The sequence below is a fragment of the Salmo salar genome, chromosome ssa13, assembly GCF_905237065.1.
Source record: "Salmo salar chromosome ssa13, Ssal_v3.1, whole genome shotgun sequence".
In the NCBI taxonomy this organism is placed as follows: domain Eukaryota; kingdom Metazoa; phylum Chordata; class Actinopteri; order Salmoniformes; family Salmonidae; genus Salmo; species Salmo salar.
The window spans coordinates 112,704,641-112,718,533 of record NC_059454.1 but is presented as its reverse complement, the minus strand read 5'-3'; the positions used below and the strand labels follow the sequence as shown (position 1 = coordinate 112,718,533).

Sequence of the window (13,893 nt, the reverse complement as noted above, 5' to 3'; positions counted from 1 at the left end):
TGGCCTGGCCTGTAGCCTACTGAACTACCACTGGCCTGGCCTGTAGCCTACTGAACTACCACTGACCTGACCTGGCCTGTAGCCTACTGAACTACCACTGACCTGGCCTGTAGCCTACTGAACTACCACTGACCTGACCTGGCCTGTAGCCTACTGAACTACCACTGACCTGACCTGTAGACTACTGAACTACCACTGACCTGGCCTGTAGCCTACTGAACTACCACTGGCCTGGCCTGTAGCCTACTGAACTACCACTGACCTGTCCTGGCCTGTAGCCTACAGAACTACCACTGACCTGGCCTGTAGCCTACTGAACTACCACTGACCTGACCTGGCCTGTAGCCTACTGAACTACCACTGACCTGACCTGTAGCCTACTGAACTACCACTGACCTGGCCTGTAGCCTACTGAACTACCACTGACCTGGCCTGTAGCCTACTGAACTACCACTGACCTGTCCTGGCCTGTAGCCTACAGAACTACCACTGACCTGGCCTGTAGCCTACTGAACTACCACTGACCTGACCTGGCCTGTAGCCTACTGAACTACCACTGACCTGGCCTGTATCCTACTGAACTACCACTGGCCTGATACAGTATGCTATGCTGTAGTTCTATAAGAGATGATACAGTCTGCTATGCTGTAGTTCTATAATAGATGATACAGTCTGCTATGCTGTAGTTCTATAATAGATGATACAGTCTGCTATGCTGTAGTTCTATATTAGAGTATACAGTCTGCTATACTGTAGTTCTATAATAGAGTATACAGTCTGCTATACTGTAGTTCTATAATAGAGTATACAGTCTGCTATGCTGTAGTTCTATATACTATGATACAGTCTGCTATGCTGTAGTTCTATAATAGAGTATACAGTCTGCTATACTGTAGTTCTATAATAGATGATACAGTCTGCTATACTGTAGTTCTATAATAGATGATACAGTCTGCTATACTGTAGTTCTATAATAGATGATACAGTCTGCTATACTGTAGTTCTATAATAGATGATACAGTCTGCTATACTGTAGTTCTATAATAGATGATACAGTCTGTTATTCTGTAGTTCTATAATAGAGTATACAGTCTGCTATACTGTAGTTCTATAATAGATGATACAGTCTGCTATACTGTAGTTCCATGTGATGTTCCTCCACATTGTTTAAAGGTAAACAACCCTGGCAGATGGAAATGCACATTGGGGCTCCAGCAGCCCAGTATCTGTACAGTACCCACTGTATCTCCTCCAGTATGGAAAACAACACACAGCTCCCACACATTTGCATAGAGCAGAAAAACCTGATTGTAGACCGTTAGTCAACTTGATGAAAGCCCGTCCAACTTTAACCCTAATTCTGTCTATTTACTGAGTACTGGTGAAAGAGAGGGAGAGAGAGAGAGAGAGAGGGGGGAGAGGAGGGAGAGAGAGAGAGAGAGAGAGAGATCAACGTGATCAAGACAAAGGAGATGATGGTGGACTACAGTTCTATATACTATGATACAGTCTGCTGATACAGTCAGGGGGAGAGAGACAGAGAGGGGGAGAGGGAGAGAGACAGACAGAGAGGGGGGACAGAGAGAGGGAAAGGGAGAGAGACAGAGAGGGGGAGAGGGAGAGAGAGTAGTAGTAGTATGTATAAGCCTGTTGTAGTAGTGTTGTTGTTCATTAGCTACCTCGGGTAAATTAGGGTTAGGGGGAAACATAATAAAGGAAAATATATAATAAAATATATATATTCCCCCTACTATTCGTACTACAACTTCAATAATCCAATTTTGTATTTTTTTAGTCCATTTTCTTTGGCAATGTAAACATACGTTTCCCAATAAAGCCCATTTGAATTGAATTGAGAGAGAGAGCAATAGAGAGAAAGATAATGAGAGAGAAATAGAGAGAGCGTGACGGAGCGAGAGAAAGAGAGAGAGAAACTCTTCGCTCTAGGGGACGGTAGTAAAGTGCACTGGATAATTTCGGAGTAGACCTTGTTCCCGTGGCAACGACGTTCCTGTGTTTGCTTGGATCCCTGCCCTACTCTATGAGACCCAGAACTTCACCTCCCCTATCCTGCCCTCTCCTCCTCCCCCCTCCCATTTTCTTCTCCTTCTCACTCCTCTCTTTCTCCCTCCTGCCCTATCCTCCTCCCTCCTCCCCTCTCCCTCCTCCCATTTTCTTCTCCTCCTCCCTCCTCTCCTCCTCCCTCCTCCCCTCTCCTTTTCCTTCCCTCCTCCCCTCTCCTTCTCCCTCCTCCCCTCTCCTTCTCCCTCCTCCCCTCTCCTTCTCCCTCCTCCCCTTTCCCTCTCTTCCACCATCCTCCCCTTTTCTTCTCCTTCTCCCTCCTCTCCTTCTCCCTCCTCTCCCTCCTCTCCTTCTCCCTCCTCCCCTCTCCTTCCTCCCCTCTCCTTCTCCCTGTCCTGGCTTTGACTCTTTTCAATATTCAGTAGTAGCCTAGACCTTTCCTCTCTGTATTGCTCTGTTGAACAACTTCTTATTCAATACAACTGTGATGTGATTGTCCTGGGAGGAAAGCCACGTTGAGGGAATAGCTGGCATCAGGAATCCATCTTGTGCTGGCTGAAGCCTGCAGGAAATTCCAGCTCTGTGGATTAGGGACTGAGCACAGGAGGCTGCTGAAGGGAGGACTGTTCATAAGAGGGAGGAGGGAGGGAGAGAGAGAGAGAGGGAGAGAGACAGACAGAGAGGGGGGACAGAGAGAGGGAGAGGGAGAGAGACAGAGAGGGGGAGAGGGAGAGAGAACACTGTTAAAAACAGCCAATCAAATCAAATTATATTTGTCACATGCGCCGAATACGACAAGTGTGGACCTTCCATTGCATTGAAATGCTGACAAGCCCTTAGCCAACAATGCAGTTTTAAGAAAATAGCCCCCAAAAAGTAAGAAATAAAAATAACAAATAATTAAAAACCAGCAGTAAAATAACAATAGCGGGGCTATATACAGGGTATTACGGTACAGAGTCAATGTGGAGGCTATATACAGGGTATTACGGTACAGAGTCAATGTGGAGGCTATATACAGGGGGTACCGGTACAGAGTCAATGTAGAGGCTATATACGGGGGTACCGGTACAGAGTCAATGTGGAGGCTATATACAGGGGGTACCGGTACAGAGTCAATGTGGAGGCTATATACAGGGGGTACCGGTACAGAGTCAATGTGGAGGCTATATACAGGGTATTACGGTACAGAGTCAATGTGGAGGCTATATACAGGGTGTTACGGTACAGAGTCAATGTGGAGGCTATATACAGGGGGTACCGGTACAGAGTCAATGTGGAGGCTATATACAGGGGGTACCGGTACAGAGTCAATGTGGAGGCTATATACAGGGGGTACCGGTACAGAGTCAATGTGGAGACTATATACAGGGGGTACCGGTACAGAGTCAATGTGGAGGCTATATACAGGGGGTACCGGTACAGAGTCAATGTGGAGGCTATATACAGGGTATTACGGTACAGAGTCAATGTGGAGGCTATATACAGGGGGTACCGGTACAGAGTCAATGTGGAGGCTATGTACAGGGGGTACCGGTACAGAGTCAATGTGGAGGCTATATACAGGGGGTACCGGTACAGAGTCAATGTGGAGGCTATATACAGGGGGTACCGGTACAGAGTCAATGTGGAGGCTATATACAGGGTATTACGGTACAGAGTCAATGTGGAGGCTATATACAGGGGGTACCGGTACAGAGTCAATGTGGAGGCTATATACAGGGGGTACTGGTACAGAGTCAATGTGGAGGCTATATACAGGGGGTACCGGTACAGAGTCAATAGTGGTGCTATATGCAGGGGGTACCGGTACAGAGTCAATGTGGAGGCTATATACAGGGGGTACCGGTACAGAGTCAATGTGGAGGCTATATACAGGGGGTACCGGTACAGAGTCAATGTGGAGGCTATATACAGGGGGGTACCGATACAGAGTCAATGTGGAGGCTATATACAGGGGGTACCGGTACAGAGTCAATGTGGAGGCTATATACAGGGGGTACCGGTACAGAGTCAAGGTGGAGGCTATATACAGGGGGTACCGATACAGAGTCAATGTGGAGGCTATATACAGGGGGTACCGGTACAGAGTCAATGTGGAGGCTATATACAGGGGGTACCGGTACAGAGTCAATGTGGAGGCTATATACAGGGGGTACCGGTACAGAGTCAATGTGGAGGCTATATACAGGGTGTACCGGTACAGAGTCAATGTGGAGGCTATATACAGGGGGTACCGGTACAGAGTCAATGTGGAGGCTATATACAGGTGGGTACCGGTACAGAGTCAATGTGTGGGGGCACCGGTGTCAAGGTAATTGAGGTAATATGTGCATGTAGGTAGAGTTATTAAGTGACTATGCATAGATAATCCGGGTAGCCATTTGGTTACCTGTTCAGGAGTCTTATGGCTTGGGGGGTAAAAACTGTTGAGAAGCCTTTTTGTCCTAGACTTGGCACTCCGGTATCGCTTGCCGTGCGGTAGTAGAGAGAACAGTCTATGACTGGGTTGGCTGGGGTCTTTGACAATTTCTAGGGCCTTCCTCTGACACCGCCTGGTGTAGAGGTCCTGGATGGCAGGCAGCTTAGCCCCAGTGATGTACTGGGCCGTACGCACTACCCTCTGTAGCGCTTTGCGGTCGGAGGCTCGAGCAGTTGCCATACCAGGCAGTGATGCAACCAGTCAGGATTCTCCCGATGTTGCAGCTGTAGAACCGTTTGAGGATCTGAGGACCCGTGCCAAATCTTTTCAGTCTCCTGAGGGGGAATAGGTTTTGTCGTGCCCTCTTCACGACTGTCTTGGTGTGTTTATTTTGTAAGTCGCTCTGGATAAGAGCGTCTGCTAAATGACTTAAATGTAATGTAATGTAATGTTTGGACCATGTTAGTTTGTTGGCGATGTGGATTAGTTTGTTGTTGATGTGGACGCCAAGGAACTTGAAGCTCTCTACCTGCTCCACAATATTCATCTGTTTCCTTATATTCCCCTCCACTTTCCATTACAACTATATTCAAATAGTAAAAACTCTGTGCATAACTGATAATATAACATGTGAAAATTCTTTATCGTTTGAAAGCCTTTATAAGTTCAATTATTTGTTGGTTTATTTCACTTGCTTTGGCAATGTAAACATATGTTTCCCATGCCAATAAAGCCATCTGAATTGAATTTAGTGAGATAGTGATAGAGAGAGAGAGAGAGCGAGCGTGACGGAGCGAGAGAAAGAGAGAGAGAAACTCTTCGCTCTAGGGGACGGTAGTAAAGTGCACTGGATAATTTCGGAGTAGACCTTGTTCCCGTGGCAACGACATTCCTGTGTTTGCTTGGATCCCTGCCCTACTCTATGAGACCCAGAACTTCACCTCCCCTCTCCTCCTCCCCTCCCCTTCTCCCTTCTCCCCTTTACTTCTCCCCCCTCCCCTCTCCTTCTCGCTCCTCCCCTCTCCTTCTCCCTCCTCCCCTCTCCTTCTCCCCCCTCCTTCTCCCCCCTCCCCCTCCCCTCTCCCCGTCCTGGCTTTGACTCTGTTTTGTTTATAGTAGTAGCCTCTCTATATAGCTCTGTTGAACAACTCCTTATTCAAATGAAATAATTTGTGACTTGAAGCCAGGCACGCTTGCCTGTAATGTGATTGTCCAGAGAGAGAGAGAGAGAGAGAGAGAGAGAGAGAGAGAGAGAGGAGAGAGAGGAGAGAGAGAGAGAGAGAGAGAGAGAGAGAGAGAAAAAAAAAAAAGAGAGAGAGAGAGAGAGAGAGAGAGAGAGAGAGAGAGAGAGAGAGAGAGAGAGAGAGAGAGAGAGAGAGAGAGAGAGAGAGAGAGAGAGAGAGAGAGAGAGAGAGAGAGAGAGAGAGAGAGAGACAGACCTCTTAATGTAACTCCTTATATCATTGTCCCTCACAACAACAGCTGCTACTATTTATTTCATGGACGTACTGGTCTAGTCTGTCCTTAACGGCACACCATTTATGTAACCTCCTAACCTTGCTCATACATGTATGAATTCTGAATCACTTTCTATATTATTTTCTGGTGAGAGGGCTTCACTCCAGTCTGTGAACAGCTTGTGTCCTTCTGACTGAGGCAGCTAGGGTTTTGGACCAGGTCTGGTATGAGGCAGGGCAGACAGGTATGCTAAGCTAGCCAGGTCTGGTATGAGGCAGGGCAGACAGGTATGCTAAGCTAGCCAGGTGTGGTCTGAGGCAGGGCAGGGCAGACAGGTATGCTAAGCTAGCCAGGTCTGTTCTGAGGCAGGGCAGACAGGTATGCTAATCTAGCCAGGTCTGGTCTGAGGCAGGGCAGACAGCTATGCTAAGCTAGCCAGGTCTGGTCTGAGGCAGGGCAGACAGGTATGCTAAGCCAGCCAGGTCTGGTATGAGGCAGGGCAGACAGGTATGCTAAGCTAGCCAGGTCTGGTATGAGGCAGGGCAGACAGGTATGCTAAGCTAGCCAGGTCTGGTCTGAGGCAGGGCAGACAGGTATGCTAAGCTAGCCAGGTCTGGTCTGAGGCAGGGCAGGGCAGACAGGTATGCTAAGCTAGCCAGGTCTGGTCTGAGGCAGGGCAGACAGGTATGCTAAGCTAGCCAGGTCTGGTCTGAGGCAGGGCAGGGCAGACAGGTATGCTAAGCTAGCCAGGTCTGGTCTGAGGCAGGGCAGGGCAGACACGGATGTTAGGCTGTAGAGTGAGTATGCGGCCACAAGCCTTCACAGATTTGCTAAAAAAGAAAATGTGATAACTTTTTTAAATCCAATGTATTTTCCACGTAGATTGTAGATGTAGATGTCACAATACATTGACAAAGACAAATTACAATGAAACAACGTTGATCCAACCAGCTTGTGGCCAGTGGGAGGGAGGCTACTGCAGTTCCATGTGAACACCATCAACTAATGGGCCCAGGTCACTACTCCTCACTATATAGTGAATAGGGTTCCATAGGGCTCTGGTCTAAAGTAGTACACTATATAGGGAATAGGGTTCCATAGGGCTCTGGTCTAAAGTAGTGCACTATATAGGGAATAGGGTTCCATAGGGCTCTGGTCTAAAGTAGTGCACTATATAGGGAATAGGGTTCCATCGGGCTCTGGTCTAAAGTAGTGCACTATATAGGGAATAGGGTTCCATAGGGCTCTGGTCTAAAGTAGTGCACTATATAGGGAATAGGGTTCCATAGGGCTCTGGTCTAAAGTAGTGCACTATATAGGGAATAGGGTTCCATAGGGCTCTGGTCTAAAGTAGTGCACTATATAGGGAATAGGGTTCCATAGGGCTCTGGTCTAAAGTAGTGTACTATATAGGGAATAGGGTTCCATAGGGCTCTGGTCTTAAGTAGTGCACTATATAGGGAATAGGGTTCCATAGGGATCTGGTCTAAAGTAGTGCACTATATAGGGAATAGGGTTCCATCGGGCTCTGGTCTAAAGTAGTGCACTATATAGGGAATAGGGTTCCATAGGGCTCTGGTCTAAAGTAGTGCACTATATAGGGAATAGGGTTCTATAGAGCTCTGGTCTAAAGTAGTGCACTATATAGGGAATAGGGTTCCATAGGGCTCTGGTCTAAAGTAGTGCACTATATAGGGAATAGGGTTCTATAGGACTCTGGTCTAAAGTAGTGTACTATATAGGGAATAGGGTTCTATAGGGCTCTGGTCTAAAGTAGTGCACTATATAGGGAATAGGGTTCCATAGGGCTCTGGTCTAAAGTAGTGCACTGTATAGGGAATAGAGTGCAATTTGTGTCTCGTCCAATATATTGTTATCTGCAGTAAAGGTCAGCGGTGACCTAGCGTTCCTGCTCTAGAGGAGACATGCTGCCTGGGTGAATAAGCTCTTTGTTCCCAGTTACATGGCTGGCAGCCATCTTAGTTCCCCTCAGTGTTGGTTTAACACATCATATGACCTTCATGTGTTCTGTGTGCTCTGGGGCTGTAAACAACAGATTGGGAGTTTGTCACTGCAGGTGCAGGGGATTGATTGCAAGGCGTTGAAATCTGCCACTTTCCTTGTCTTGAACGTCCCAAGTCCAATAATGGGTGTTATATAAAAACAGACTAAAGCTGGACTTGATTTGACTTTTCTAGATGGAATTGGTTGCATTGATTTCTGCTGCTTTGTCCTTAATAGTATTTGTTTTATCAGTAACTTTAACTTCAGAACCTCCAAGTCCATTAGTGTCTGTTGTTATTCCGTAAACACCAAGTCCATTAGTGTCTGTTGTTATTCCGTAAACACCAAGTCCATTAGTGTCTGTTGTTATTCCGTAAACACCAAGTCCATTAGTGTCTGTTGTTATTCCGTAAAACACCAAGTCCATTAGTGTCTGTTGTTATTCCGTAAACACCAAGTCCATTAGTGTCTGTTGTTATTCCGTAAACACCAAGTCCATTAGTGTCTGTTGTTATTCCGTAAACACCAAGTCCATTAGTGTCTGTTGTTATTCCGTAAACACCAAGTCCATTAGTGTCTGTTGTTATTCCGTAAACACCAAGTCCATTAGTGGCTGTTGTTATTCCGTAAACACCAAGTCCATTAGTGTCTGTTGTTATTCCGTAAACACCAAGTCCATTAGTGTCTGTTGTTATTCCGTAAACACCAAGTCCATTAGTGGCTGTTGTTATTCCGTAAAGCTGTGGTACATTGTGTTTGTTTGTTCTGTGGCTGTAAAAAATTGACAAACTTTTATACTGTAGGTGCAGGGATTGATAGCATTGCAATGCTGGTTAGTCACTTGTTTACAGTCCACCATTGCAATGCTTGTTAGTCACTTGTTTACAGTCCACCATTGCTTTGTGCAGCTTTGTCTAGCTGATATTTGTTCATTTATCTTCAGGACATCCAATGATGTATTTTAAAAACATGAAAGTTGCAGTACAATGTGTCTGTGAAAGGATTAAATGTAGAAGTATCCAATGCATTCCTGTTGCGTTCTCTGCCCTGTATTTAAAGCCATCATTAGACGCTGTCTGTCTTTCTATTCCCTCGTAAACCTGTGTGTATGTAGCAGCTTGTCAGGCCAGAGTACACTAGGGGTTAGCTGGGACAGCTCTGAAAGGGTTCTGACAGTTACTGACAAGAGTTACTGTTACTGACAAGAGATACTGACAAGAGATACTGACAAGAGTTACTGTTACTGACAAGAGATACTGACAAGAGATACTGACAAGAGATACTGACAAGAGTTACTGTTACTGACAAGAGATACTGACAAGAGATACTGACAAGAGATACTGACAAGAGTTACTGTTACTGACAAGAGTATCAGAACTGGGAACCAAATGGATCTATACTGTTCCGTAACAGAACCGTTATTTTAAAATAATGGGAACCATTTTACGTTCCAAAAGTTTTTTTTCCAGTCCCACAAAAAACACTCCGAAGCCCTCACTCTGTCACTCAGAAACGTATTCCAGTGTCTGTCTCTCTGCCAGCTGGACATCTCTGTCACTCAGAAACGTATTCCAGTGTCTGTCTGTCTGCCAGCTGGACATCTCTGTCACTCAGAAACATATTCCAGTGTCTGTCTCTCTGCCAGCTGGACATCTCTGTCACTCAGAAACATATTCCAGTGTCTGTCTGTCTGCCAGCTGGACATCTCTGTCACTCAGAAACATATTCCAGTGTCTGTCTGTCTGCCAGCTGGACATCTCTGTCACTCAGAAACATATTCCAGTGTCTGTCTCTCTGCCAGCTGGACATCTCTGTCACTCAGAAACATATTCCAGTGTCTGTCTCTCTGCCAGCTGGACATCTCTGTCACTCAGAAACATATTCCAGAGTCTGTCTCTCTGCCAGCTGGACATCTCTGTCACTCAGAAACATATTCCAGTGTCTGTCTCTCTGCCAGCTGGACATCTCTGTCACTCAGAAACGTATTCCAGTGTCTGTCTGTCTGCCAGCTGGACATCTCTGTCACTCAGAAACATATTCCAGTGTCTGTCTGTCTGCCAGCTGGACATCTCTGTCACTCAGAAACATATTCCAGTGTCTGTCTGCCTGCCAGCTGGACATCTCTGTCACTCAGAAACATATTCCAGTGTCTGTCTGTCTGCCAGCTGGACATCTCTGTCACTCAGAAACATATTCCAGTGTCTGTCTGCCAGCTGGACATCTCTGTCACTCAGAAACGTATTCCAGTGTCTGTCTGCCTGCCAGCTGGACATCTCTGTCACTCAGAAACATATTCCAGTGTCTGTCTCTCTGCCAGCTGGACATCTCTGTCACTCAGAAACATATTCCAGTGTCTGTCTGTCTGCCAGCTGGACATCTCTGTCACTCAGAAACATATTCCAGTGTCTGTCTCTCTGCCAGCTGGACATCTCTGTCACTCAGAAACATATTCCAGTGTCTGTCTCTCTGCCAGCTGGACATCTCTGTCACTCAGAAACATATTCCAGTGTCTGTCTCTCTGCCAGCTGGACATCTCTGTCACTCAGAAACATATTCCAGTGTCTGTCTGTCTGCCAGCTGGACATCTCTGTCACTCAGAAACATATTCCAGTGTCTGTCTCTCTGCCAGCTGGACATCTCTGTCACTCAGAAACATATTCCAGTGTCTGTCTGCCTGCCAGCTGGACATCTCTGTCACTCAGAAACATATTCCAGTGTCTGTCTGTCTGCCAGCTGGACATCTCTGTCACTCAGAAACATATTCCAGTGTCTGTCTCTCTGCCAGCTGGACATCTCTGTCACTCAGAAACATATTCCAGTGTCTGTCTGCCTGCCAGCTGGACATCTCTGTCACTCAGAAACGTATTCCAGTGTCTGTCTGCCAGCTTGACTGCCAGCTGGACATCTCTGTCAGTGTTTGTTAATGTGTAGGCTACCTGCCCTTCCCCTTCTGAAGAACAGCTGTAGAGTGATTCAGAAGATACTGTAAGGGGAGAGATTTTAATTAGAGAACAATGGAATAACTTTTTACAATGCTAGTTAAGGATACTATAGTTATCACGTTTCACATTGGATTTATTAACTACAGAAAGGTAAGACGTGTTTTTAATTCTGGTGCTGCTCTGCACACACAGGCTTGTTAGGTTGCTAGCTACCTCTGGTCTTAAGTTATGCCAACTCTCTGAAGTTCAAAGACATTCAGGCTGCATCACATCCGGCTGTGATTGGGAGTCCCGTTGGGCGGCGCACATTTGGCCCAGCGTCATCCGGGTTTAGCCGAGGTTAGGACGTCATTGTAAATAATAATTAGTTCTTAACTGACTTGCCTAGTTAAATAAAGGTAAAATAAAAACATTTAAAAAATTTGAAGTTCCTCCAAAGAAGCTGGTCCTCTGTAGGTATAATTCAGTTAATGCATGTCATAACAAGATGAGAGAGACCACATGAAAACAACACTAGACCCTATGGAACACAAAACGTACTATCTCATTCTGGAATACACAAGGTCTGATATCATCTGCCTTTGGCCCTAAAGAGCAGGGACCCAGACTTCATCACATGTGAGAAGCTGGCGCCGGAAGAAAACTGATCAACAACATTAAAAATGGCGCCGGAAGAAATGGCACCAGTTTTACGGACGTCCAACCAATTGTGCTATTATGTGTTTTTTTCTCGCGTTATTTGTAACTTATTTTGTACATAATGTTTCTGCAACCGTCTCTTACGGCAAAAAAAGAGCTTCTGGATATCAGGACAGCGATTACTCACCTTCGGATTAGACAAAGATTTTTTCTTCAACTAACAAGATGCACAGGATGTACTTCAGACACCTGACAAGGCCAATATCCCCGTCATTGGCAAGACGCAGGTATAGAGGACACAGGACGGGGTGCCTCGTAAGGATCCGCCGACGGCGAGTGGAAAATCTGCCTTTACCATCAATATTACCTGCCAACGTACAATCATTGGGCAATAAACTAGAAGAGGTACGATCACAAATATCCTACCAACGGGACATCAAAAACTGTAATATCTTATGTTTCACTGAATCGTGGCTGAATGACGACATGGATATTCAGCTAGCGGGATATACGCTGCACCGGCAAGAGAGAACAACACACTCCGGTAAGACGAGGGGGGGGGGAGATCTGTGTATATTTGTAAACAACAGCTGGTGCACAAAATCTAAGGAAGTAGAGTATATCATGATAAGCTGTAGACTATTTGCCAAGAGAGTTTTCATCTATATTTTTTGTGGCTGTTTATTTACCACCACAGACGGATGTTGGCACTGAGACCGCACTCAGCCAGCTGTATAAGGAAATAAGCAAACAGGAAACCACTCACCCAGAGGCGGCGCTCCTAGTGGCCGGAGACTTTAATGCAGGGAAAACTGAAATCAGTCTTACCTAATTTCTATCAGCATGTTTAATGTGCAACCAGAGGGAAAATAACTCTAGACCACCTTTACTCCACACACAGAGATGCGTACAAAGCTCTCCCTCGCCCTCCATTTGGCAAATCTGACCATAACTCCATCCTCCTGATTCCTGCTTACAAACAAAAACTAAAGCAGGAAGCACCAGTGACTCGGTCTATAAAAAAGTGGTCAGATGAAGCAGATGCTAAACTACAGGACAGTTTTGCACAGACTGGAATATGTTCCCAGGATTCCTCCGATGGCATTGAGGATGACACCACATCAGTCACTGGCTTCATCAATAAAAGCATCGATGACGTCGTCCCCACAGTGACTGTACGTACATACCCCAACAAGAAACCATGAATTACAGGCAACATTCGCACTGAGCTAAAGGGTAGAGCTGCCACCTTCAAGGACGAGACAGCCTATAGGGAGGAGGTCAGAGACCTGGCCTGGTATACAGAATTCGATTATTTGAATTCTGTTATTCGATTGGGGATCATCAGCAAGCATATATATTGAACCAAATACAATACGTTTCATTTTAGAAATGTTCAACACCAATTTGTTCATTTCAACCCACTCAGACACCATTCTTAGTTCACTGCTCAGTATATCTGTTAGCTCATTACATTCTGAGGCTGCGCTATACATTGTAGAGTCATCAGCATACATGACCACTCTTGCTTTGTTCATTACTGAAGGTGAGTCATTAGTAAAGACAGAGTAGAGAAGTGGTCCTAGGCAGCTTCCTTGATGAACACCACAGTGTATATCTTTACTGTTTGAAAAGCTACCATTAAAGAACACTTTTTGCCTTCTCCTGGATAGATAGCTTTCCATCCTGGATAGAGCTGCAGACTTAAAACCATAACATTTGAGTTTACCTAGTAACAGTTCATGATCAATTGCATGAAAAGCAGCACTGAAATCCAGCAACACTGCACCAACTAACTTCCTGTCGTCCATGCTCTTTAACCAATCATCTGTCATATGTGCTAAGGCCGTACTCATAGAATCCTCTTCTTTGTTTGCATGCTGGAAACCTGTTATAAGATAAATAATCCTTGATTTGTACAGATACAATGTTTTCCAATAATTTACGTAACACAGGCAGCAAGATTATAGCTATTAGGACCAATGAATGCAGATGTTTTATCCTTAGGTAGCGGAATAACCTTTGACTCTTTCCAGGCTTCAGGGCACACCCCGTACATCAAGCACTTATTAAACATTTGAGAGATTGGTGTAGATATTTGGTTAGCTGTAACTCTCTAAGCAATTTGGCGTCTAGATTATCTGTACCAGGTGCCTTGTCATCTGAAAGAGACAACAGCACCCTTTCTACCTCTTCTCTTTCAACTTGATGAAAAACAAACCTGCATTGCCTCTCCTTCATGATACAATCTTTTATAAGGGTATATGACATGGAGCCATCAATTGGAATCATAGCATTCCTCAACTTGTCCACTTTACCTGTATAATATTAATTGAAGTAGTTTGCGATGTCGTGTGGTTTTGTAATAAATATACCCTCTGATTCCACAAAAGAGGCGGACATGTT

The 13,893-nt window shown here is 45.5% G+C and overlaps 1 protein-coding gene across 1 annotated transcript in view; it reads left to right on the top strand.

Moving 5' to 3' along the window:
• il11ra (interleukin 11 receptor subunit alpha) overlaps window positions 1-13,893 on the top strand; it is a 97,330-nt gene that overhangs the window by 29,756 nt on the left and 53,681 nt on the right. The window lies entirely within an intron of this gene.